The sequence below is a fragment of the Falco naumanni genome, chromosome 2, assembly GCF_017639655.2.
Source record: "Falco naumanni isolate bFalNau1 chromosome 2, bFalNau1.pat, whole genome shotgun sequence".
Classification (NCBI taxonomy): domain Eukaryota; kingdom Metazoa; phylum Chordata; class Aves; order Falconiformes; family Falconidae; genus Falco; species Falco naumanni.
The window spans coordinates 54386932-54411007 of record NC_054055.1 but is presented as its reverse complement, the minus strand read 5'-3'; the positions used below and the strand labels follow the sequence as shown (position 1 = coordinate 54411007).

Genomic DNA, 24076 nt, shown 5'->3' with positions numbered 1-24076 from the left:
GCTCCTCAGGGCTTACACAGAAGGTGCAACACTGAAAGCTTTTTGTAAGTAGCCTGTGAGATCTTCAGGGCAAACAGTTTTTCTTGATTCTGTCTGCAAAGCATAAAGCACACTTTCCACAGTATAAAAATAAATCTTCCCACTCACCATCATCCCTGGTAGGCACCTGGACAAATTTTGTATTAAGTAATTGCTTTTGGCTTGCTTCTTGGAGGTTCTGAGAACCTTTCAGTTCATGCTGAACTTCAGGAAAGGGAGTGAGGTTTCTCAGACTCTTGCTGCAAATAGCTAGCATCTTTCAAAACTGAGTGCTTTCCAGTAGAATCAAATTTGTAGGAAAAAATATTCCTTTATTTACGTTTAAAATATTTGTGGGATTTGTGCAATTTAAGTATGCATTTTAATCAGCTTTTATATATATATATATATATATATATATATGGCAATGAGTTCTAGATCAGTGAAGCAGTATCCTGTTATATTACATTTTGGTTCTTCCCTTTTGGACATACAACAGATAATTGAATTCATAATGTAATGTCCTGAATGCATGCATTGCAGACTAGTCCTTCTGGATAAATTAAGGCTTGATTAGAAATAAAATTCTTAGATAGCGGCCAAAAAGTGCTGTTAGTATAGCTGAATTTTAATAGGGGCTAATGTGGGCTTTACATAACATTCACATTTCAGCTTAGAAAATGCTTTGACATTGCTCATGACATTGTGAAATCATTATCAGTGTATGTGTTAAGTTTTAAATAAAAAGAAAATGAGGCAATAAACCCAATAACTTTTTACTCACAGAATTAACATCACAGGAGCCTGTAACCTGTGCATGATACAGTAAATAGAAATTCTTTCGTTTTCCGTATCTTAAAAAAAGAGCACAGAAAATATAAGATTTCAAATACAGATTGAAGATATATAGATAGAGAAATAAATAAATACTGAATTTAAATGCTCTTTAAACAGGATTTTAAACCAGGTGATTTTCATACATACATTTATTAAAGAAGACATCCCACAAGGCTGTAATGGTTTCCCAGTTAGGGCTACTTTCTCAGATTTATCAGTGGACCTGGTGGCCAGTCTAAACATTCACAATTACTTAATTTCTTTTATTTTTGTAAGTAAAATTCAGTGACTTAAGAACACCTTTGCACTTATTATAAGATCGAAATAGTTATTGAACACCTAGATGTAAATTCTGAAAGATTTTAGATGAGCCAACACCCCACCCACACCCCTACCCATACCCCCCGTAGCCTTTTCTAATATCTGAGAAGGCTTCTGTTGAAAGCTTTGAGAAAGATAGATGGGTATCTGACAAATACCTTGTGTGTGAGGGTGTTTGGGATCCACAAAGTAAAGGTTCTTGTGCTAAGTTTTTGAAATATGGTTGTGCTCAGAAATACCACTTAGAAACACAGCAGTTGATAGTATTTATGTTTTTCCTAATCGTCTTGATAGGATTAAAATCTACACATTTTCATTTTCATTCCCCGAGTAGTCTTTTCATTCACAGGGAATATCTGATCAGACTGCAGTCTTTTGGTTAGAAAGGGGCCGCTATTATGACAGGAATGTAAGAGAGCTGTTTGTGCAAAACAATAATTGAGGAAAACCATGACAGTGTAGACAGCATCTAATGGACCTTGATGGGCAAGCTTAGATTTCCATGCTGTGCTTCTTCTCCGATTCATTTGCTGATGTGCTTAAAAAAAAAAGAAAAAGAAAAAGAAAAAATCCCTGAAAAACTCACTATCTCTTTTAATTGGGTTTAAGTTCTTTGCTTGGCTGTCAGGTATGACCCAATTCTAATTTATAGATCTGCCACATGACATAGAAATAGTTTTAGGAATGAAATTATGTTCCTTTTAATTTTCCCTTGTCCACAGAATCAGACAAAGGAAGAACTACCAATGTGTGGACTTCTCAAAGGCCCTTGATATGGTCCCCCCACAAATTTCTTACCTCTAAATTGGAGACATACGGTTCTGATGGATGGATCCTTAGAATGATAAGGAATTGGCTGGATGGCTGTGTCCCAAGAGTTACAGTCAGAGGCTCAACGTCCAAGTGTAAACCGGTTGTGAATGGTATTCTTCAAGAGTCTGTACTGGGACCACTACTGTTTAATATCTTCATCAATGACATACATAATGGGATTGAGTGTGCCCTCAGGGAGTTTGCAGATGACACCAAGCTGAGTGGGGCATTTGATTTGCTTGAAGGAATGGATGCCATTCAATGGGACCTTGAAATGCTTGAGGAGTGGGCCCATGTGAACCTCATGATGTTCAATAAGGCCAAGTGCAAGGTCTTGCACCTGGGTCAGGGCAACCCCCAGTATCAATACAGGCTGGGGGATGAAAGGATTGAGAGCAGCTCTGTGGAGAAAGACTCAGGGATACTGGTGGATGAAAAATTTGACAGAAGCAGGCAATGTGCACAGGCAGCCCAGGAAGCCAGCTGTATTCTGGGCTGCACAAAAAGAAGCATGGCCAGCAGGTCAAGGGAGGTGATTCTGTCCCTCTACTCCACTTTCATGAGACCCCATATGGAGTACTGTGTTCAGCTCTGGGGTCTCCAGTACAAGAAAGACATAACCTGTTGGAGCAATTCCAGAGGAGGGCCACAAAGATGATCAGAGGGCTGCAGCGCCTCTCCTATGAAGACAGGCTGAAGGAGTTGGGGTTGTTCAACCTGGAGAAGAGAAAGCTCCAGGGAGACCTTATTGCAGCTTTCAATATCTATGGGAGGCTTATAAAACAAAGAGAGTTTTTACAGGACAAGAGGCAATGGTTTTAAACTGAAAGAAGGCAGACTAAGACTGGATATAAGGAAGACAGACATTTTTTTATTATGAGGGTGGTGAGGCACTGTAACAAGTTGCCCAGAGAAGTTGTGGATGTCCCATCCCTGGAAGTGTTCAAGGCCAGGCTGGATGGGGCTTTAAGCAATGTAGTCTAGTGGAAGGTGTCCCTGCCCATGGCAGGGGGGTTGGAACTAGATGATCTTTAAGGTCCCTTCCAACCCAAACTATTCTATCATTCCATGATTCTGTGATTTACCTAAGATAAACAACTTATCACAAATACTATTTCCAAAAGACTTGTTTGTATGTAGATTATATGAAGACTTATGTGATCTATTTTCAATCAAAATATTGTTCTCTGATGCAACTTAATATAAGTTTGTGGGAGTCAGAGGATGTCAAGCAGAAAAGAGGAAGTTAAGGGAACACCAGGATTAATTATGATATAAATGGATTAGACACATGTTTGGAAGTCAACTGAAAGAGTGGAAAGAAGCAGGAAAAGTGATTGATGTTGCTTCCTACTGTGCATTCAGAGGAGTCTGAAGACCATATCATTACTAATTTGCTACTAAATATACCACAGCTTCTTGACTTGTCACAGTGGCAAATTTTATAGGCTTGTTTTGCATAAGCAATCACTCTTAGTCCTTCTCAAAATACAATTTTTTTTTTTTTTTTTTTTTTTTTACTCTCTGTATGAAGTCTCAGACAGGATCAAAGCCCGGAAGTGTAACATTTCATAGTGTGGTTCAGTACGCTGTGTAGTGCTACTAGAATTCAGATTATTAATTTGCCATGTTTTTTTTTATGTAGTTCTTAATTAGTCTTGCTAAGCTGCTTGAGCATCATTTGCTCCATAAATTTCAGTCACAGCAGGAAAGGGGCAAGGTGTTTCCTTTTCAACTGTATTTCAGAGGTCAAACACACAGCTAATACATTTGAGGGTCACAGTTCCTTTGTGTGGTCTCTTTTTGCTCACTGAGGCCAGTCAAGGAGTCATAAATTGTCTGTGGCAGTTCTTGGCTGTTCAGGAAAAAAAATGGTGTTCCAAGGCTTTAGATGCTGTTTTGGAATTTCATACAAAATTAGACAGTATTTATTTTTCATGGTAGGCATCTGGTTCTTCATCAAGAAACCCTCCAGAAACGCTTTGCCCTCAGATAAATAATTAGTATATACTGTTTGGGGAAATTAGTATGCATACATAGTTTTGATTTGATTCTTTGGAATGGTGTGACATGAGAAACAAGGAGAGAGAATTAGCAAGTGAAAGACTAATACAATAATCTTAAATGTTTCACATCTTAAATGATTCAGATTTTAATTAAAGCAATCAATGCACATGACAGTTATCTTTCATATTATATATAAGTGCAGCTCTAATTCATTTTGGCTCTACAGTGGACAAATTACAGTCATAAGAATGTTACCACAAGTATCAGTTTCTGTCTACTAAGCTAACATTTTCTTAAGGTTTAAAATTAATTTTCCTGTTTTTAAATAATAACACACTAGGAAAAAAATCTATTAGAAAGTCCTATCTCCTACCAACAAATATATGCAATAATTTAAAGGAATCTATTGATACCTAGTATCCACTAAGCAAAGAATAAAATTGCTGAGTGTAAAGTAAAATGTAACTACTTTTCCATGAGATTGGATCACCAAAATGGGATTGTACAGCTGAAAAAGATAGCTAAATTTGAAATGTAGACATGTCATGATAAAATCTGAGACCTCCAGAGGGCAGGAAGGAATAAATGAATGGGGAACTGTAAAACAGAAATCCTTTATTCCAACTGCAAATGTTGCAACCAACATTAATAAACACTTTAGAAATTGTCTGTTGTGCTGCAACAGGTAGTTTCTCTTTTAATTAAATAGGGAAGATGCAAAGTGAGTTAAAACTCAAGTATTGCACCTCACTGTCTCAGAGATGCTAGGAATCCAGCACTGACAAAATTCAACACTGATGAAGAAAAGCAAATTGCTGGCTCCTCTGAGTTTCTCCTTGGAGATAACCTGCTGAAATCATATATGATTTTTTAACATAAGGGGCATGATTAGACAACAAGATCACTTTAGATTGCAAGCAGCCTCTTTGGTATCAAGGAAGTGAATCTGGAAAAGAAAAGTTACAACGTATCCTGAAGCACAGGTGTATGTATGGAGACACCTACACACATACATACAAAGATATGCACATGCTTATATAAACATATGTGTTTAGCTTGCTATCATTTCTCTAGCAGTTCTGATGGATTAGGTAATGGGGGAAGTGGGAGTATGCCACTGAGCTCCTGTTGACTCAAGATCTGCTGTTTTGCAAAAAGATAATGCTGGGGTCTGTGTAAATCAGCATCCCTGGTGTTGTGATCAACTAATTGATAGTATCTTACCTTCCAGAACTCCTACTGAGCTCTTGACTGTGAGAATACTGCTGCCTTTCTTACCACAAGCTGTCAGTTTGCAAAATGAGAACTTTATAGTAACCATTAGATAGGAGCAGGTGCCTTGTTAGGTGTACACTATCATCTATTCTTGTAAAAGTAAAAGCTTCTCACTCTTGCTGACTTCTTGCAGATTTTGTGAAGCAGATTGCCTTTCTTTTTGTGAGGCAAAAGCTAGGTGCTGTCAGAAAATAAAATAAAAATATAGAAATTGCACTGAGAATCCAAATGTCTGAAAACGCAGTAGAGTGACATACCACCCTGCTTCACCTCCTATGCTGAATCACTACTGATTTTCCTTGGCTTCTGTATCTAACTTCAGATCTCTTTCCATATGTCTAAATATTGTATAGAAGTATGCTTCTTCAGTTTTGTCTTAACATTATTTTTTATGTCCTCTAACCCTCTGTAGATTCCATCCAGCTACAAACAAGCTATGCCCTTAATGTCTTTTATTTGCTGATATTAGGACATGATTCCTTGAACAATGAGCAGGCATAGCAATAAGCAGGCATTCAAAGGCACCCACCTCTCCCCTGAAGCCTCTTAAAACTAGAAGTGTGCTCCACAAGCCTCCGGAGCAACCTCACAGCCCATAGAAAGAAACAGAAAAAATGCAAGGCTTCATCTCTCTTCAAAACAGAAGGAAAAAGGTATTGCAAATAGCATCACCTGCTTTTATCCAGAACGCTTTGGAAGAACTGAAAACAGGAAGCATTGGTGGTGCTCAGCCTGTTTAAATAGGTTGAAAGAGTTATGCCTTTCCTACTGTAAAAGCAACACATGTAAATAGGGTACTCTTAAATTTGATGAACAAGGCATGGAAGATATTACAGAGATTTTGCCTGAGGATCTCATCCAATGTTAGGACAATATTTATTTCTAAATTAAAGAGAAGGACTTAATCTGTGAAGCCTTAAAAGAGCTGTATTAAATACTGTAAGCTGTAGTTTTTCCCAGTTGCGGGGTTTTATCTTGGAAATAAATAAGGTCTTATTTGAAAGCAGCGTGGTTTTTATTAAGGACAGTGTTTTGTCCATCTGTAACTGGTAAAACTGAATGTCGTAGTGCTGGGTAAAATATGTCAGTAGTCTTAAGACAGTATGGCAAGTGGCCAGCCCACTTTTCATTCCTGCTCAATTTAAGCCATTTCTTATTTTAAGTTTTATGAAGCAAGTGTATCTGCAGAGATGTGTTAACTAATTTGGTTGCTAAAAAGCTTAAGAATGTGGAATTAATAAGAAATGAGTAAAACATTATCATTTATTCATAGTGCTTTCAACTGTACCTCATTCTCCATTGTTCATCTCTAAAATGTCAATCTAGATTAAAAATATTTGAGATAAATACAGTGAGTCTGATTCTTAAATTAGCTGCTGTGGTGCAACAAAATACCCAGTGAATCTTATTTTTGCAGGATAACTCTTTCACTATAGCTTTTACTGAAAAGGATAGGGACAGATGATAGCTTCAGCTTTATTGTATGTGCCTTTTCAGTGGATACTGCACTAGTCTTTGGGGATTTTTGCAAATGGGTTTTTAGTAGATCTGCTGGATGTCTCTTTAATTGGAGGGCTACTAAGTTCATTTTAGTCTAAGACAAACATAATCATTTTTGCTTTCCTTCAATTTCTTTCTGTAATATCTAGTATATAATGATCCCCATATATGCAAACATGTAATCCTACGGCCTACCCAGGTCATCCTACGCAGACAGTGTTAGAGAAGCTTTACTTTGCCTGGGAACATGAGAGAGGAAGGAGAGATATTACAGCAAAAACTGAGTCACTCTTGGCCACTTGGAGTTCAGGTTTTTTTCAGCCATTGTGGCTATTTGTGCATCAAAGATCAACAGTAATTTTGTAAGAGTTTAGGACTGTCCATAACCTTGGAACTCCACTGGCTAGTGCTTTCAGCAGAAGGTTCGGTCATAGCTACCAGCTACTACTTTAAAGAATTTTTCTTGCCAGGCCACATCATGTCTTTTTAAAAGGATTTGGCCTAAACCAGCCAGCTTTCCCTCAGGACTCCACCTATGCCAAACACAGAATTACTAGAGAATCAGCTCTGTTCGCTTTTGATGTGGAAGCACAGAACTGAACATCACTGCTGTACTGATGATGGTAGAGCTTGTCTCACCTGACACCTGTGTTTTACAGGTTTGTGTAACAAGTGACAAGACTGGACCCTGCACAATGCTACTTCTATTCATCTTAAGAATGGGAGAACAATGAATGAATGTATACAACTCTAATTCCATAAGGAGAGGTATGAATTAAGTCAACCTCCTCTGCATAAAACTGTCAGATCTGTAACTTCAGCTTGTGTAAGTCATGATTAAATACATGAATGCTGTTCTTGCACCTAATATTAATAGAGATGTCATTTCTGGCTATTGTGTGAATGTATCTACCAACCACAGTCAGTTACCACTTTTCCAAAGCCAATTCTCAGGCTTTTTCTCAGCCTCTACTGTTGGAGTTAGCTTGTAAACACACATACTAAAGATAATCTCCATTTATAAATAAATAACGAAATGGTAAAGTTGCAGAGCAGAGGATAATTAGAAATATTATTACTCTCAAAGACCTGTCTTTGAGCATTCAAATGTAAAGTTCAAGTACTTTTAATAGGATTGCATTTTGGGTAAGTTGATAATTAATAGTGGATGACAGAAATTAAGTGAGTGTGCCACGTAAGAGTTGGGTTTGGGTGATATTCAAGCCTATTTCCTCAAATCAAGTTATTTCTAACAAACTTTATTTCCTGCCCTTTCAAATATATTTGCCATGTTCTATCATCAAACACATGGAGTATCATAAAGTAATGGATGTGGTTCACTCAGAAAATAAAAAACCTACAGTGTTAATACAAGGTCTGGGCACTCTTGCTGGATTTTACTAGTCACGATACGCATAGATGAAGTTATCTAAGTAGATATACTCCAGGGAATTTCAAGTCTCTGGCTGTGTTACTGAGTGAAGGTGAAATAAGGACAGCAGTGCATTAGCACTTACATGTTCTTACAAAGATTTGTGACCGCTAATATATCATGTCAATTTTGGTGGATTTCTTGTGTGTTATCAAAGGACATTTGCACATTCTCTCCATTTAGCTGTGCTCTCTCATATGTGATTTAATTATTTAATTGTCTTTCAGAATGTATTTATTTTTCAGTGTACAAAATCACACTTTTAATTAACTATTTTCCATGTATTTCTAACATTTTTTTTAATGCAAACTACATTGAAAATAGGGCTTGTCATGTAAAACAACAAAAAAGCTTTCCATTCTTCCTCTAGAAGACTACTTATTCATATACTGTGTTTATTCAAATACGGATTAAAAAATCAGCAGCTTATGTTACTAGTTTAGCCTATGTTTCAGAAGCATTTTTATCCCTCCATAACTAATGTGTATTCATACCTGCAATGCTAGGAGTTGCAGTGCTGTCAGCTTTTGTTGGGGCTGCCCTCCTTTACCCGTTAAATTACCTCAGGAGAAGCTAGCACTTCTGAGGCAACCTAAATTTCAAGCAAACTTCTGTCAGATAACTTTGGGGTAAAAGTGGTGTGACTGAGTACTGGCAGAAGACATACTCGGCTTGTCATGTTTTGTCCAGGTTTAGAGCAAATGCTGGGAACCCTGATAACTGCAGGCAGTGCTGTCAACATTCTTCTACCTGGAATATAAAGAAATTATTCATTAATTTATTTCTCTTCAGCTTCAGCCACTGGCTGCTGGACAAACTGGCTGACAGTTTGTGTTTTTGCAAACTCTGTACCTGTAGTAGCCAGATGTATTCCCTCTCTTCTTTCCTTCTTTCATCTTCCACTGTTGCTGGTGAGCTAAGTAAGAACAACAAACTATAAGAATCTTTAAAGTTTGTTCTTTTTAGAGGTCTTATTTTACCTGAAAATGCTTACTTTTGAACATGTCATTTCACCTTGGTTTTATGGTAGGATTGATAAAACAGTAAAATCCCTTTGAAGTGAAAATAGCCAAATTAAAGCTTCTTCTGTTTAACCCACTTTTTAGAAAACATTTCAAGAGACAAAATGGCTTAAAAGCAGACATTTTGTCAGGAGCCATGAGCTTCAGAAAAGCTGTACACCAGCTCTCTAGCACATTTCTAATTAAATATGCAATTAAAAAGCTTTCAGTGGCCCCTAAGGCTTCCCAGCCTAGTTAATAGAAAACTTCTCATCTTACTTTAACAAGCAAGATAATTTTTTTTTTTAAATTATCCACTGTTAAATAAAATGCCTTCCTACTTTGTTTCCTCACTGTGCTTCAAGGATTTATTGCATGCTGAACCAAGTGGCTCAGGAGTTTAGAAGCAAAACAAATAAAGATAATGAACATTAAATAATTTTTTTTTAAGAGTTACACTTATACAGACTATATTTTAGGTAATTTTTTTGGCTGAATTAATATGCAGGTTATGTGAAAGTGTACCAAGTATTAAGTAATTATTTGGTTATATTAAAATATTTAAAGATTTGTATTTCAGTATAGGAATTCAGATTTGCTCTTTTCAGAGAATTTCCACTTTCCTCTCAGTGGTGTAGGTATGGCACAGAGAACAGAAGTTGGATTGTAATAGCATAAATTATAGGATGTTGTCCTTTTAGTTCTTCGTCCTCTAAAGGATTTTTTTTTTCTGGGTGGGGGCAGCTGCAGCCTTGGGATTGAAGTGTGGATGGAAGATACAGTTGAAAATGGCACATGGACACTTATGATGGATGAGGGTAGTCAGAGTACAAGGGAGGAATGGGCAAAATCCTGGTTTCAATACAGAGCCTCTAAGTGGGACAATCTACAAGGTAATACTGGAGAACAAATCCAACAGAAGTGAGCCTGTGGAAAGTGTCCAGGGATATACTGAAAGCACTTTGTGCTGCCAAAGAGGCAGTTAAAACTAATCCATGCTCTAAAAATTCTTATAATATATTATAATTTTTATAATATTGCTGCTTTTGAATTGTGTTGGTTGTAATATTTCTCACACTAGTACTAACAGTAATAATCAAGGCATTTAAGTTTGCTGCCAATTCATACATTTCATGTGCTCATTTCTTCTCTTCACTGTTTATGCTTCTTCTTCACATGTAAATCCTTCTTTGTTCTTAAAAATAGCATATATCACCTCAACCCACCATATGTTCGTGGGATGTGTGGTGGTGAAACAGCATATATATATATATATATATATATATAGTTTCTAATTCTTCACTTCATATGAAAATTACTCTTAGGTCTTGCAATATAAGTTTTGTGCTATAGTCAGTTTCCTGTCACAAAAGATTTTGCGGAAAAGGTTACTAAAATGTTATAGTCTTTTTGTAACATAATAGAATTTTAATTGTTAAAGAAAAAAGACTTACTGACAAATTTGTTTAGCAAAGTCAATATTTGAAGGTTGAATATTTGCGCTTAAAAAACACAGTCAGTTTTGGAATGTGAATAACTTGCCAAGTGTGTAGACGACCTTCCATAGTGTTTCAAAGCTTAATAGAATAGGTTACACAAGAAATAGATATATTTGTCATTTATATCTCCTCACATCTGTGTTTCTGAAAGCTGCTCTTTAGTGTTTTAGCTTTGCTAGGAACATTTTTTTTACAAGTGATTCATGTCTTTGTGTGGCTACATAATTTCAGTATCTGAATGTAATGTAGACATGTGATAAAGTAATAATTAAATTATTAATACTAAACAGCAGTAACAGAAATAGCTATCTTAAAGATAAGTGCACATTTTCAATCAATGATGACTCTGAAAATGGAACTGCATAAACACATTCAAATAAATCAAACAGAACCAATTTATGATGCTCTCAAGGAATGATGACATACCAATTTAAATATCTAATTTCCTGCAGTCTTCTGGAAATACAAAAAATGTGCAGCACATTGTAGCCCTGATCTATGAGGCCTTTAAAAAAATTCTTTGGTTTCTTTGGCTTTGCGCATGTAAAAAAGCTTTCTGTAACTGAATGGACCAGCTGCCTGTGATCAGTCTTTTGCAATGGTTAGAGATGTAGACTCTGTTTGTCCTGTTTTCAATTTATTTGCAATTCAGTTCAGGATCAAAATACACTGGAAAATCATAAATCAAGTGTTTCCTTCTGTGTTCGCATATGTAAGTGCATGTGTGTGTATATATATATATATACATACACACACACACACACACTTTGTGATGAGGGCAGATTCTGTCTGGCTCAATGAGTATCACATAGTCAGCACATGGATTGCACTTGCTTCCTTTGTTTTTTCTGTTTTTTTTTTTCCAGGGAGAATAAATAAGTTGATGTTAAGTGAAAGTTTTCAGTTATGCAACGCTTCAAATTCCTTAACTAAAGAAGTAAACTCTTGGGACTGTATTTCTGTATTGAATATTCATGTTACTGAGTTCAAAATCCATGATTTAGCAGTATTTTCAAATATTCCCCAAAACATTCTTGTACTCTAATCATTTACTGAAACACTAGTGTTAAGAGATGAACTCAGCTAAAGCAATTTCCTTATAAAGCTGAAATTTTGAGATGCAAAGGAGAAGGTTATGAGGAAGCATTGTTTTACTGTGCATCTTGATCAAGACTTACTGCCTTGGAATTTGTGTTTTGGATTTGGAAAGACACCTAATGGTAAGGTTAGTTTTACATAATTAATAGAACTACAGTCTGGAAACCTGTGTCTCAGCAACTCACCCAAGGCCCAATTTATTGCTATTGGAGGAAAATAAATATCTCTAGAGTAAGTTTAATTTGACCCATGTTACTCTAGCAAAAGATAAAGATATATGGGAGATTTTAAATGAGAAACGAATAAAGACACATAAATGAATGGGAAGTAAAAGTAATCTGCTTCAGACAGTGAAAACTATGGAGGAGATATCTGCAGCAACAGCAATAGGACTGTGTTAGACAAAGGTAAAGAATAAAAATAGAAAAAGGAGAAGTTGTTGAAATACGGTCAATATATCTCAAAATGCGACTACTGCACTTACATTTTCTATACCTTTAAGGATAGTTGTAATTTACTTTTGAACGTATGGTGGTTTAAAGAAGTGCCAGAGTTGTTGTAGGTATAAAGGGACTGATAATATCAGCTGAGCGGTAGTTAAGGAAATGGCGTAGATGGACAATACTGCTGAAGTAATCTGTAGGTTACCAGATATACATGAAGAAAAGGCCGTAGCCTCATTGCAATTGAGGCTTGTGCCTCAATATCCAGAACATCCAGGTCAGCACGAGTGCTCAATAACAGGTAGTACTGATGCCAAAGAAATACATCAGCTGCTATGTATTAAATATTATTGACACTATTCATAGTAAATGAATTTGATACCAGGAAAAGTAATTTGATAAAATTTGATAAAATAATATCCAGCAAATTCTTTGCTGAATTGAGCTGAGCTACTTGGCAGACAAACCCTGGAAGGCCAAAGAATTGTAAGAGTCTGCTCCGAACATAAAAAAGACAGACCCCCTACCTTTCCTCTGTACTAATTATTTATTTAACAGGAGTCAAAGACTAATATTATTTGAAGAGGAGAAATCTAGAGAGAAGTCTAGACAAAGTAATGCTTTCTTGTATCTTTGCAAGCCTACTGGTTTGCCATTACCTCAATGTTTGTCTTGAAGGTTGTTAGAGTTATAATGAAAAACACTGGACTGATTTAAACAAGCTGCTAGATTCTGAGCCATGCATACATTAGAGACTTTATTAAATACCTGTATGAATCCCAAACACATATTATATAGAATTATATAATATGAACATAATTTGCACTATACAGGCATATTCCTGGTAAACTTAACAGCCCATTCTTTGGAAAAAAAAAAAAAAAAGGTCATTTTTCCTGTATAGCTAAGGGACAAAGTAGATTTAGGCCTCTTCATAAAAAAGGTCAAACAGCATAAGCCATTTATCCATCATAATAACTATGGTACTATTATGCATAAAAGCTTCAAATGCCTTTTCTTCCATGACTTAATTTTCAAGGGGATTCACAGAGATTTAGTAGCATGACTCCCATCAGAATATATCACATATCTAAATGTACACACTCTACCCTGAAAATTGAGATGTTAGGACCCAATTCAGCAAACATATTCAGGCAAGTAACTTAATTTACATTTGCATTCTTATTACATTCAGTGGAAGTACTGAATTCTGCATCTTCAGGAGCAAGCTATTAAATGTAGTACAGGAAAATAAACAGCTTGCAATCCTAATTCTAAACAGAAGAATTTTAAAATACAATTTTATCAATAATTTACTAACAGTATTGCAGATTTGTAGTTTCTGAATTGGGCACAGCTTGATTTTTCAGTTATCAGAAAATTAGTTAAAGTTTCCAGTGTTGCAAACTGGCTATTTTTTTTCTCCTTGAAGTGTTTCTTACATAAGCAACTGGCAATTATTTGCTGTTAAACATTTCTACAAAATAAAAATCAAGGACTTTCACATATGCAACAAGGTTATTGAATTGATGATTTGTTCATTTTAATCTGTACACAAAGGAAGACACTATGATGTTTTGTGGGAGTAGAAATTGTGGCAGTTAGAAATGTGCATAAGACATAAATAGAATAAGTATTATACTTCACATCCTCACCTCTTGGGAATTTTTGCCATACTGTGAAGAGTTAGCTTAAGAGAAGTGCAACTGGACATTTCCTTGGAAAGACTCCCCATAGTTTCCATGGACTTTAAATCACAGCCAGGGTGTTGCAGTGGGTTTGAAAACAAATGCTATTACAATTACATATATGGAGAAAAAAACACTAGAATAAATCTTCCTGAAATAATTGAAATAGACCATAGACGTAAAATGAAATATTTGCAGAATATCAATATTCCATTTAATACGATTTTATCTGACCATGTGTTTGTAATAAGAAACATATATTTGGATACAGACCCCCTCCCAATGTCACCAGTAAAACTATTTTCATTTTCTTATGTAGAGGTAGGATATAACTGTGGAATCTATTACAGTCTGGAGCTAAGTGGGAGGATATATGAAATAAAAGTTTTCATCTCTTACTTTGTTCAATCTCAATGTTTTAAAGGACATGATTCTCTTGCAATGTTATCACACAACCATGCACCCAGGTTATGGTAGACATAAAGTATCTTTGGCCATGATACTCTGAGCAACACTCACATGGTGAAAGTATTTGTATGTACGATGAAAGTCTTGTGTTACTCATTTGTCACTCTATTTTGGAAAAAGGATCAGAAATAATACATTTCAGGTTTAGTAATGTTGCATTTTCTGTCATAATGCAATTGGGAACTCAGTGGCAAAGAAACTAAAGTCACCTTTGTGGTAACATGTTCTTCCTGTGTTTATATTCAAAAGTAACGCTGACAGTTCTGGGATTCAAGATAAGACCAGTAATGCAAAGATAACACTGCTAGCTTTATTCTTCTTGTGTCTGTTTTTTATTATATTTCAAACTGAGGCGAAAAATGTATTTTCTTACTTTAGTCTTTGTAACCTACCAGAACATAAACTTTAGGTCAGTAGTTGCTTTCTGTCCCTTTAGCCAGTCCACTATTAAACATAGTAAGAGAATACTGATTAAATAATAACTTTTTCTTCTTTTTTTCTCTGAAGGCATATAAGAGTGTGTTCCCTATCAAAACCAAGGAGGTAGACATTCAGCGCCATCACACCTGAGCTGTAAGGCTCTGTAACGCTCTGTGCCAAGCTCAGCCCTGAAATCCTCTGCAATGAATAGGAATACGGAAGAACATGTGGGGAACGGGACTCAGACCAGCTACCTGGATGTGTGAACGGGTAACTTCAGCCAGCCAACAGCAAGCTCCAGGAAGAGAAGCAAGTCTGAACATCTAAGGCTATGGTTTCATTACAGGTTGGTGTTTCTGTCCTAGCCATATATTGCCACCTTGCTTGGACAATGCTAGCTCCTTAGCTGTAAGCAGGGAATGTCATATCAAATGGTATCAGGAGCCAATGTGACTGGAAAAAGTAGATATTAATGTATGTAGTGAAGGTACCATAAGAGGTCTTTTACATTATTCTGAAATTGTAATCATATATATTTTTCTAATTTCATTCTGGCTTGTCTTCAGGAAAAACTCTGGTACGATTTCAGTTTCAATATTTTCACTAAATATGTAAGTAGTTTTTGTAAATCACATTCCCTAAGCCCATCTGATGGCACAGTCTGTTAACAGCTGCGTCTGCTTGCAGCTGGGGAGGTAACATACCGTTACTGTCTCTAGCATGACACATCAGGCTGAGACTGTCTTTTGATTTAGATTGGCTTCAGTAGGGCTCCCTGATTTAAACTTGCCTCTTCCACATCCCCCAAAATTGTAAAGCATGATTTTTTCTTGGTTCCAAACTGCTTCAGAGCCAGAAATGCAAGAATTTAAAGGACAGCATAATCAAGGAAAAGTGTAATAGTTGTGCTTTGGTCTTAACCTAGCTGCCAACTAAACCCCACAGAGCCACTCACTCACTCCCCTCACAGTGGGATGGGAAATCAAAGGTTGAAAGTGAGAAAACTCATGGGTTGAGACAAAGGCAGTTTAACAGGTAAAGCAAAAGCTGTGTACACAAGCAAAGCAAAACAAAGAATTCATCCACTACTTTGCACCAGCAGGCAGGTGTTCAGCCATCCCCAGAAAATCAGGGCTCCATCATGTGTAACAGTTACTGGGGTAGACAAGTCCCATAACGGTGAATGTGTCTTCTTCTTCCCACAGATTTGTATGCTGAGCATGATGCCATATGGGATAGGAGATCCCTCTGGCCAGCTGGGGTCAACTGTCCCGGCTATGCCCCCTCCCAGCTCCTCCTTGCTGGTATGGTGGGGTGAGAAGCAGAAGAGGCCTTGCCTGTGTCAGCACTGCTCAGCAGGAAGGAGAACATCCCTGTGTTATCAACACTGTTTCTAGCACAAATCCAAAGCACAGGCCCATACTAGCTACTGTGAAGGAAATTGACTCTACCCCAGCCAAAGCCAGCACCAGTTCTTAGCCTTGATGTTGGTGTGCTTAGGTGAGAGGGGAGATTTTCTGATTCTTTTCTTGTGATGTCATAACTGAATTTCCACTCTGATGAGGTCTTTTATGTATTATGCATAAAGTTAAATAATATAAATAAGGCTGCATATTTTTTGCGAAATCTCAGACTGAGCCTGTGGGATCTATGGAAACATCCTTGGTTTTACATGCTTTTCCTTCTAACAGGATTTCAAATCTCAAGAGACCAACAGCAAGAGTACAACTGCACAAAGCCTGGTCAACAGTCCATTCTCCAAATATAAAAGTTTTCTGGTTATCACTACGGATTAGAAAATCTAGATACTTTACTCTCATCTCTGTTTTATTCTCTGTAGTCACAAGTCATGTAAGGTATACCAAAAAAGAGTAATTCCCTAAAGTCACTCTTTCAAATCATAAGTCTTTTACTTAATCCCATTGTTCTTATTATCAAATCGCTACCAAGAAAGTGGGAAACTTAAAGAAATTCACTATAACAATTCATAAACCAGGTTATTTAGATTGCATTAAATCACAATCTTGTTCAGAACTATGGTATTCAGTTTATTTCATTTCAAAAGAACAAAATAAACTGAATATTTTGATTCTAATTAACAGATTTATTATAGTTTAGATTAAAATATTATCTAAAATATATTAGAATATTATATATTCTCTAAATTAATGAATGCATTTAATTCCCATTCACATTGCTGTCTATAAGGGAGGGAAAGTCCCTAGACAGTAGTGATAAGAAGAAATACCAGTTTTCTATTTCTGGCATTACAATAACTTTTTGTTACATGGGTTTGCTTTAGACAAAACGAAAACTTTTATCTATCCATTGAATGATAGAGTTAATGCTTTTTAATTGTTTTAAGGATAGACTTTCTCCAGCCTCAGTCATTATTTAATGTCTAATAAGTACAGAGAAAATGTAGTATCTTGTACCTGCCTTGGTTAATTTTAAAAGATACATTTATCCTTATGTAACCATATTTTGAGTGTTGGTGTTTTAATTCCACTGAATGCTGCATGCCTCTTTTATTGGCACTTTTCTCGTCAAGACTGATACAGAAAGCATCCTGCTATGTAGTCATATGAAACCAAAACATAGGACACTGCAAAGCTGGGACTCCCACAAATGCACACATTTTGACAAAGTGGCAGAAATTCCCATACTGAGCTCTATTCTTACCTCAGTGAAGAATTTCAGCTTAATAACATACCTTAAGTTAGAAAGGTTCACTTTTTAAAAGCAGTCGTATTAGTATTTCTACAGCTGTTTTTATTTTAAGGACTTTGAAATGGTGCCTGTATTGGTTTTGTCTTTAGTGGAAAACTTCAGAATTATCTATCAGTGCTACACTGTTCTGTCTTAAGAAAACTAATCGATTTGTTAAACTTTTTCTTTTTTCAGAGATATGATCTTAAAAAGACAGAAACTCAATTGCACCTTAAGCTATGAAGCTACTCCTTTGCTAAAATAATGATTCTGATTTGAAATAAAAGGTAAAAATACCATCTCTAAAACCTAGGGTGGATTTCTAGGCTTCAGAATAAACACGGAAAGAGAACAGTTTACTATCATGAGGAAAAAGAAAGTTTGGAAAAAATGAATATAAACAATATAGGTGCAATTTATTTAGAGCTAAAACCAAAACCAAGTAAACTAACAAAAACAAACTTGAAACCATGCTAGTAATGAAGGAGTATTTATACAGACAAATGTATCTAAGGGTAAACCAGACCTATGTAAGTGGTATAAAACCCCAAATGTAAAAGATGAAGAGAAAGGACCAGAGAATGAAGTTGATTGTAAAAGAAATCAAAAGTGTGGAGGTAAAGGAAGGTCACACACAGGCTATGACTAAGAAGACAATTTTCAAGTACACAAGGAAAAAAGGTCAGCAGGGGAAACACCACACCCTATGAAAGATGGCAAATTTATTGTCAAAAGAGGCGGATATCACTTAAAAGAAAATGGATTTGCTTCAGTGTTCAAAAAGGATGATAGAGGATAGCTCTAAGAAATAGACATAAATTTCCCTGGAGAGGAAGGAGAAATACTAAAGGTAATCACATCAGGAGAGCTGAAGTAATTATGACATCTAGCAGTTGATAAGACTGTAAGGCAAGGTGAACTCCATTGAAGAATTCTTTAAAGAATGTAGCAAAAAGCCAAAACAGACTTTATTTTTTTCCCCTGAATCCCTAAGAGTTCTGAAGAAAAGTAGCTATAAGTAGCATGTGCGTAAGTAAGATGAAAACAGTGGACAGAAATACAGTTTTCATTTCTAATTGGTATTTTCAGTAGTAACTCACAAACTATTCATATTCAAAGTCGATTTTGTTTGCATCTCTAAACAGTTAGGCAGTGCTAAGTTAAAGTAGGAGCTAAAAAGTGCTTGTATCTTCTGAGAATTTGATGTAAGACCATTGAGAAAAATATTTTGAAACAGTGATTACTAATTTCCAGTAAAACCCCAACTGATTAACATTAAATCAGTTAGATTCTCATCCTTTATTTCTTTTTGAGCACTGAAATTTTATTATTATCGTGAAAAACAGAAATCGAAGGGGTTTACCAGATTTGAAATTTTAGAGCTAAATTATGAATTGCTTGTTCTTCATGAAGTTCAGAGTTAAATATCGTAAAATATCTGTAATTTGTACTGGATGCATTTTTCTCCCGTTCATCAAAAGGATATGCAATCATATGAACCAATATAAAATTCACTGAAGTGAGCAGGATTTTGTTAATTAACTTCAGTTTAATCAGATCACATTACATAGCTGTGTATTGAGATGTGTAAGACATGCTACAAAGTTTTTCAAAAGTTTCAGTTTCCAGAGATGGCATTAAGACATAAAAAAATCACAGGAAATACATTTTCAGAGATACTCCATTGGGATTTACAGTTATGCCAGACACAGACTTTTGAGCTACTTGGAATGTGACACCCCCGATATCCATCTTGTGATGTGCTAGCTTTCAACTTCTGACATGTAACTTGTACCCTGCAGGTTTCAGAACACCAAACTCACCCAGGTTATTATATATATTTCTACCTGTAGCCTGTAACTTCATGTCAAGTGATGATTTGAGAGAATCAAGAGGTGGAAGTGACACTCTGCCTCCTATCACCCTGCTGCTTAGCTGGCAGTCAGCATAGGCAGACTGCCAACACCCTACCCCCGATACCCTGCCCTTTGACCAACATCAGCAGTGTGGGCAGGATGCTGCCCACATTATCCATGTAAGCTATGCTATCAAATCGCACTGTCATCGGTGAAGCCAAGGTGTGGTATGACTCCTGCTCACCTTCAGAAGCCATTTGTGTGATTGGCTGTTGCTGCCAGGTGATCCAGACACATAGCATCCCTGGCCATCCGCTGGAGCCATGGCATCGCTCGTGATCCTGTTTGCTGTTGGTGACCGAGTGAGACACTTTATGGGCATGTTGTTGCCCACCTTTCTTGCTGCCACAATAAAGCTTTTACTTTACAATGCTGTCAGACTCCATTACTGCTTAGACTGGTCAGCCTTACATCAACCAATTTTTGAAAATACTGGCAATTAAAGACAAATTGTCATTATTGAGAAAGTATTGAGCATGGACTTTTATGACATGCATGGAAATCAATAGCTGTTCAAATATTAATACAGAGTTCTAGAAGTCCACTAGTTCATGTATGATTTACAAACAGATTTGTTAATTTGTTGTAGAGTTTTATTTTAAGTATATCAGGAGATGTAATGTCCGGTTCTTTTTATAATCTCTGATTGTGTAGCCCTCTTACTGTTTATCTTAAAAACAATGCCTGTCACCTATTATCTTGCAATAATAGAGACATGATATTCTGATTTTGTAGCAATATGCATTTTTTTTGTGTAAGAACTACTGCTAAAATATTTTCCTTATTTTCGTAGCCATGTCTGAATTGCTGCAGAAAAACTGAAAAAATGCAGTAAGTCTTGATTGATTTTTGGATGTAGGTAGTTACACTGAGAATATATGAGCAGGAACTATATGAAACCATCATGTCTTTAACAAGGGAAAAATCACAAAATGCAAGTTCTGTGGAACTCGTCTGTATTCTGAATTGTTATGAAGATGCAAGTAGAAAGTAATGGATGGCACTATTATTGGAGGTGATAGGTAATACTGGAAAAAATGAGATCTGGGCAAATTCCAAGTATTCTCATTTATTCAATCAATCTCAGATGACAGTGACATCACAGTGACCCTTGAAATGATAAGTGCACACAAGAGAAAAACAGCTTCTATCTAGTAAGAAGTTCTTTCTTTGAAGGATGTGGGCCTTGTACTAATAAAAAACCCCACAACAAACCAAGCTACAAAATCCCCAAAAGAAACAAAACCCCACTTACTCTGGTCTCCTGTGAAATGAGAGCTGGATTAGTATGTTGATTGCCAAGAAGGCACTGTCTTCTGTGTAGGTATGTATGTCTGTTTCCTGAAACAACCTATAAATAAAAGTATCATGGTGTTTCTCAATGCATGAAGTCTTTAGTTATATTTACTTCAGTTTCTGTAACTCACAAATAATTTGTTGTAAAGACTAATGGGAAGTCTGTCTGCTTTTTCCATGGTACAAGAGCTGATCACATCCTGGCTTAGACAATGTGATAAACGGATTTTATGCACAAATGCCTCTCTGAAATTTAGGGAGAGTTTTCTCTGAGGCAGACATCTGTATATTAAACTCATTTATCAAACAACACTTTACCTGAAACAGGATGCAAGCAGTCTTTTTAAAATTGTACACACACCAATAAAGTGTAATAAGTAGCAAGAAAGTATACTTCTTTACTCTGTCTATTGTTTTGGGTTTGGTGGTTGTTTGTTTGTTTGTTTTTTAATATCCTGGGTCTAAAACTTGCACTATACAAATGGTGCAAATAATAATGGAATCATCTGTTTTTCAGTTCTGTGGCTTTGGTTTCATTTTGGAGTTTTGTTTTTTTCTCCCCATACTGCAACAAAAATCTAAAGGTTCATAAAGGGAAACAATTGGTATGAAACCAGAACTGTTAATTCTTGATTTGTGTGCTCTTATGCTCACATACTGAAAACTTGTATTTAAAAAGTCTGTGCTGACTTTTCAAAAAATGACACCAAGCATATTTACACTTTTGTGAAGTCTAGGTTTTATCAACATCTTTCTATCACATATTTCACCTCCTCTTACTGCTTCCAGATCAGAATACCTGATGCTGTTTTTCAAATGTAATGGAAATGATCACTACCAATCTTTTGTTTTCCTATTTGTTTGTGAAGATGAGCTGTGAATGTGCAGATGCAGAAGGAAGTACAGTCTAAGTATAAGAAACTTCAATCTTACCAAGATTTCCATGCTTGAATGGAACTTGCAGCATCTTGGCAACTCGGATGAGAGAAAACGATTAAAAATGTTGGAAAACTTGGAAAGTTTTCTTCAGCCTAAAATACTTGAGGATGGTCATTGAAATACAATACATTTGGACTAGATCTTGTCACTTAGTCATCTTCAGTACCCTGCCCGTTGTCCTAACAATATCAGTCATACATTGGTGGACAAACTAGCTGAGGCAGGAGCATCTAATTCTTTTACTAATTACATAGTTTTGAACCACATTAAAAAGAATATTTGGCATGCATCTCTGGTCAGAAATTGTAAATCAAAATTATTATATCTTTGTAGTTATAACGAACACGCATTTTTTCTTTCTTAGTAAAGTTGAATCTGTATATTTGGGGAATGTCCCCTGCATCCAAAGATGCTGAAAATAAAGGATGCTTCATTGAGTTTTTCACATATTTATTATACAATAGGATGCTCATCAGCAGGAAATCTGAAATTAGCATATTCTCAGCAGAAACAAGGGAGTGCTGAATTTATGGTGACCTAAGGGATTCTATAATTTAAAAAAAATTAATTTGAAAGCTTGTGCCAATCCCTCTGGGTCAAACAAATAAACACATTGTTGTATTTTCTTGAGCAATAACATTTATTATCTAACTTTCACACTCCATTTAAAAGCCAGACTGTTACTTTTAACAAGTCTAAAGTTCTGATGCAGGGCAATGTAAAGATTCATAAACACATGCAGCAGCATATTACAGCAAAGCTCCTGGCTACATCCAGGCTGAGTTGAGAAAAAGTGTCTCAAAATCTTTTTGTTCTGATCAACAGCACCAGGATCAGGCCCAGCAGTTGCAATAGAAAAATGTTTACTTTTTTGTATTCTTTTAGAAGTTTTCAGATAGTAGAAGATAGTTCCCATTTATATAAGACTTAGCTCTGGTTTATTTTTACATTTTGACAGCTTTAGCAACCTACAATAGTTTTTGCTGCTACCTGCACTAATGTCAAAGTAAAAAACCACTGCTGTAACTCTGGTGATGTACTTGTAAATAATACATCATTAATAAGCTTTGTACATCAATTTACATTTATAAAAGAGTCCATCACTTCTTTATTTAATGAACCTGCCTACATCGCCCAACAGCAGAAAATGTCATAGACTCAGAAGAGGTAGGCAGTGCTTTTGAAATTTGAGGTTAATGATTTCTAACTTACAGGTAATTTCTGCTTAGCTCTTTATTACACCTGGCTTAGCAAAGTCAAGCATGCTCCTTGTTCATGGAGCATCGATTGCCTGCTGCAAGTTCTGAAGTATTTACGGCAATATTGATATCACTAAAACCTTTCCTTCTAAGTGTTGAATAGATTCATCTGCCAGATGAATCCCAGATTTTTCTGGGAAACCAGGAGTGGAACAACTGAGGGGACACCTGGGAACCTCTTTCCATCTCCCCTTCTGATGATGGTAAAGGACCAAGGGAGAGCTTCTCCCTTGCCAGTGCCCTGTCCCTGACTCCCTAGAGCAGGGCAAATTCCATTTCCCACCTGAATATGTGTTTTCAACTTAACACATCAAGGTCCTGCTTAACTTTTTAGGTGGCAACATACATTTAGCTTCAGCCTATGCTTTGAAGGCTAAGCTGAATCTCTAAATAGCACAAAATTAAACCATATAACCAGACTTGAGTTCTCTGAGCTCATTTGCACCTCCAGTGTCAGCAGGGAAGGCAACATAAATGAATTTCAATAGGTGACAGCTGTCAATCACAAGTGCCCTTATTCATGGTGGTTTCAGGCTTCAGAGGAAAATGTTTGTGATCTCCCACTTCTGCTATGGAAGTTCCCAGCCTTACTAAGTCCTTGGCTCCTGCTTCACAAGTTGTCAAGTGGTGAGAAAACACAGGTCCTCTGTATTGCTTTAAATAATTTACTGTTATTGAGTTGCTGAAAATTAGCCGAGCCCATGGATGCAGTGAGTTAAAGCTTTAACTGACTGCTAAAAAAGCTGGTGCCATTAAATAATAGAACAGCCAATAATTATTCAGAGAGCATATATTGTAGCAAATTGGCATAGCGTTGTACCCACAAAGCAAAATTACTAACCTGGTTCCCACAAGGGGAAAAAACCTCCCATCAGTAGCAGCAACCTGAAACAAAACTGGCCGCTGCCTCCACCGTCAGCTCAGCCCAGTGAGCTACAGGGGAGGCAGAACTTCCCCCAGAGCCGAACACCTTGCCATGCCACCCTTGCTCTGGGCTCTCTTCCCGTTTATCCTCCGCCATTTGGTAAGCCCCCCTGATGGCAGAGCCGATCACGTTGGCTGCAGGGCTCTGCGTGGTGGCCGTGCTGGGCCCGGCTGCCACCGACGGGGCGCTGGGCCCCCGCCGCCATGCTCCCT

General features: G+C 36.6%; 2 long non-coding RNA genes across 3 annotated transcripts; both read right to left on the bottom strand.

Moving 5' to 3' along the window:
• Positions 1 to 625: 625 nt before the first annotated feature.
• On the bottom strand, positions 626 to 2349 carry LOC121083957. Its single transcript, XR_005826539.1, has 2 exons — positions 1975 to 2349; positions 626 to 1714 (listed from the first exon to the last, which is right to left on the bottom strand). It is a non-coding gene; the product is annotated as an uncharacterized LOC121083957 (long non-coding RNA).
• A 1776-nt stretch (positions 2350 to 4125) lies between these two features.
• LOC121083730 lies at positions 4126 to 24056 on the bottom strand. 2 transcript variants are annotated; one of them, XR_005826466.1, is made up of 6 exons: positions 23781 to 24056; positions 20701 to 20796; positions 19630 to 19733; positions 14332 to 14505; positions 9056 to 9119; positions 4126 to 5452 (listed from the first exon to the last, which is right to left on the bottom strand). It is a non-coding gene; the product is annotated as an uncharacterized LOC121083730 (long non-coding RNA). The 2 variants fall into 2 exon arrangements; XR_005826465.1 differs by having other exon boundaries at positions 4126 to 9119.
• Between the last annotated feature and the right edge of the window lie 20 nt (positions 24057 to 24076).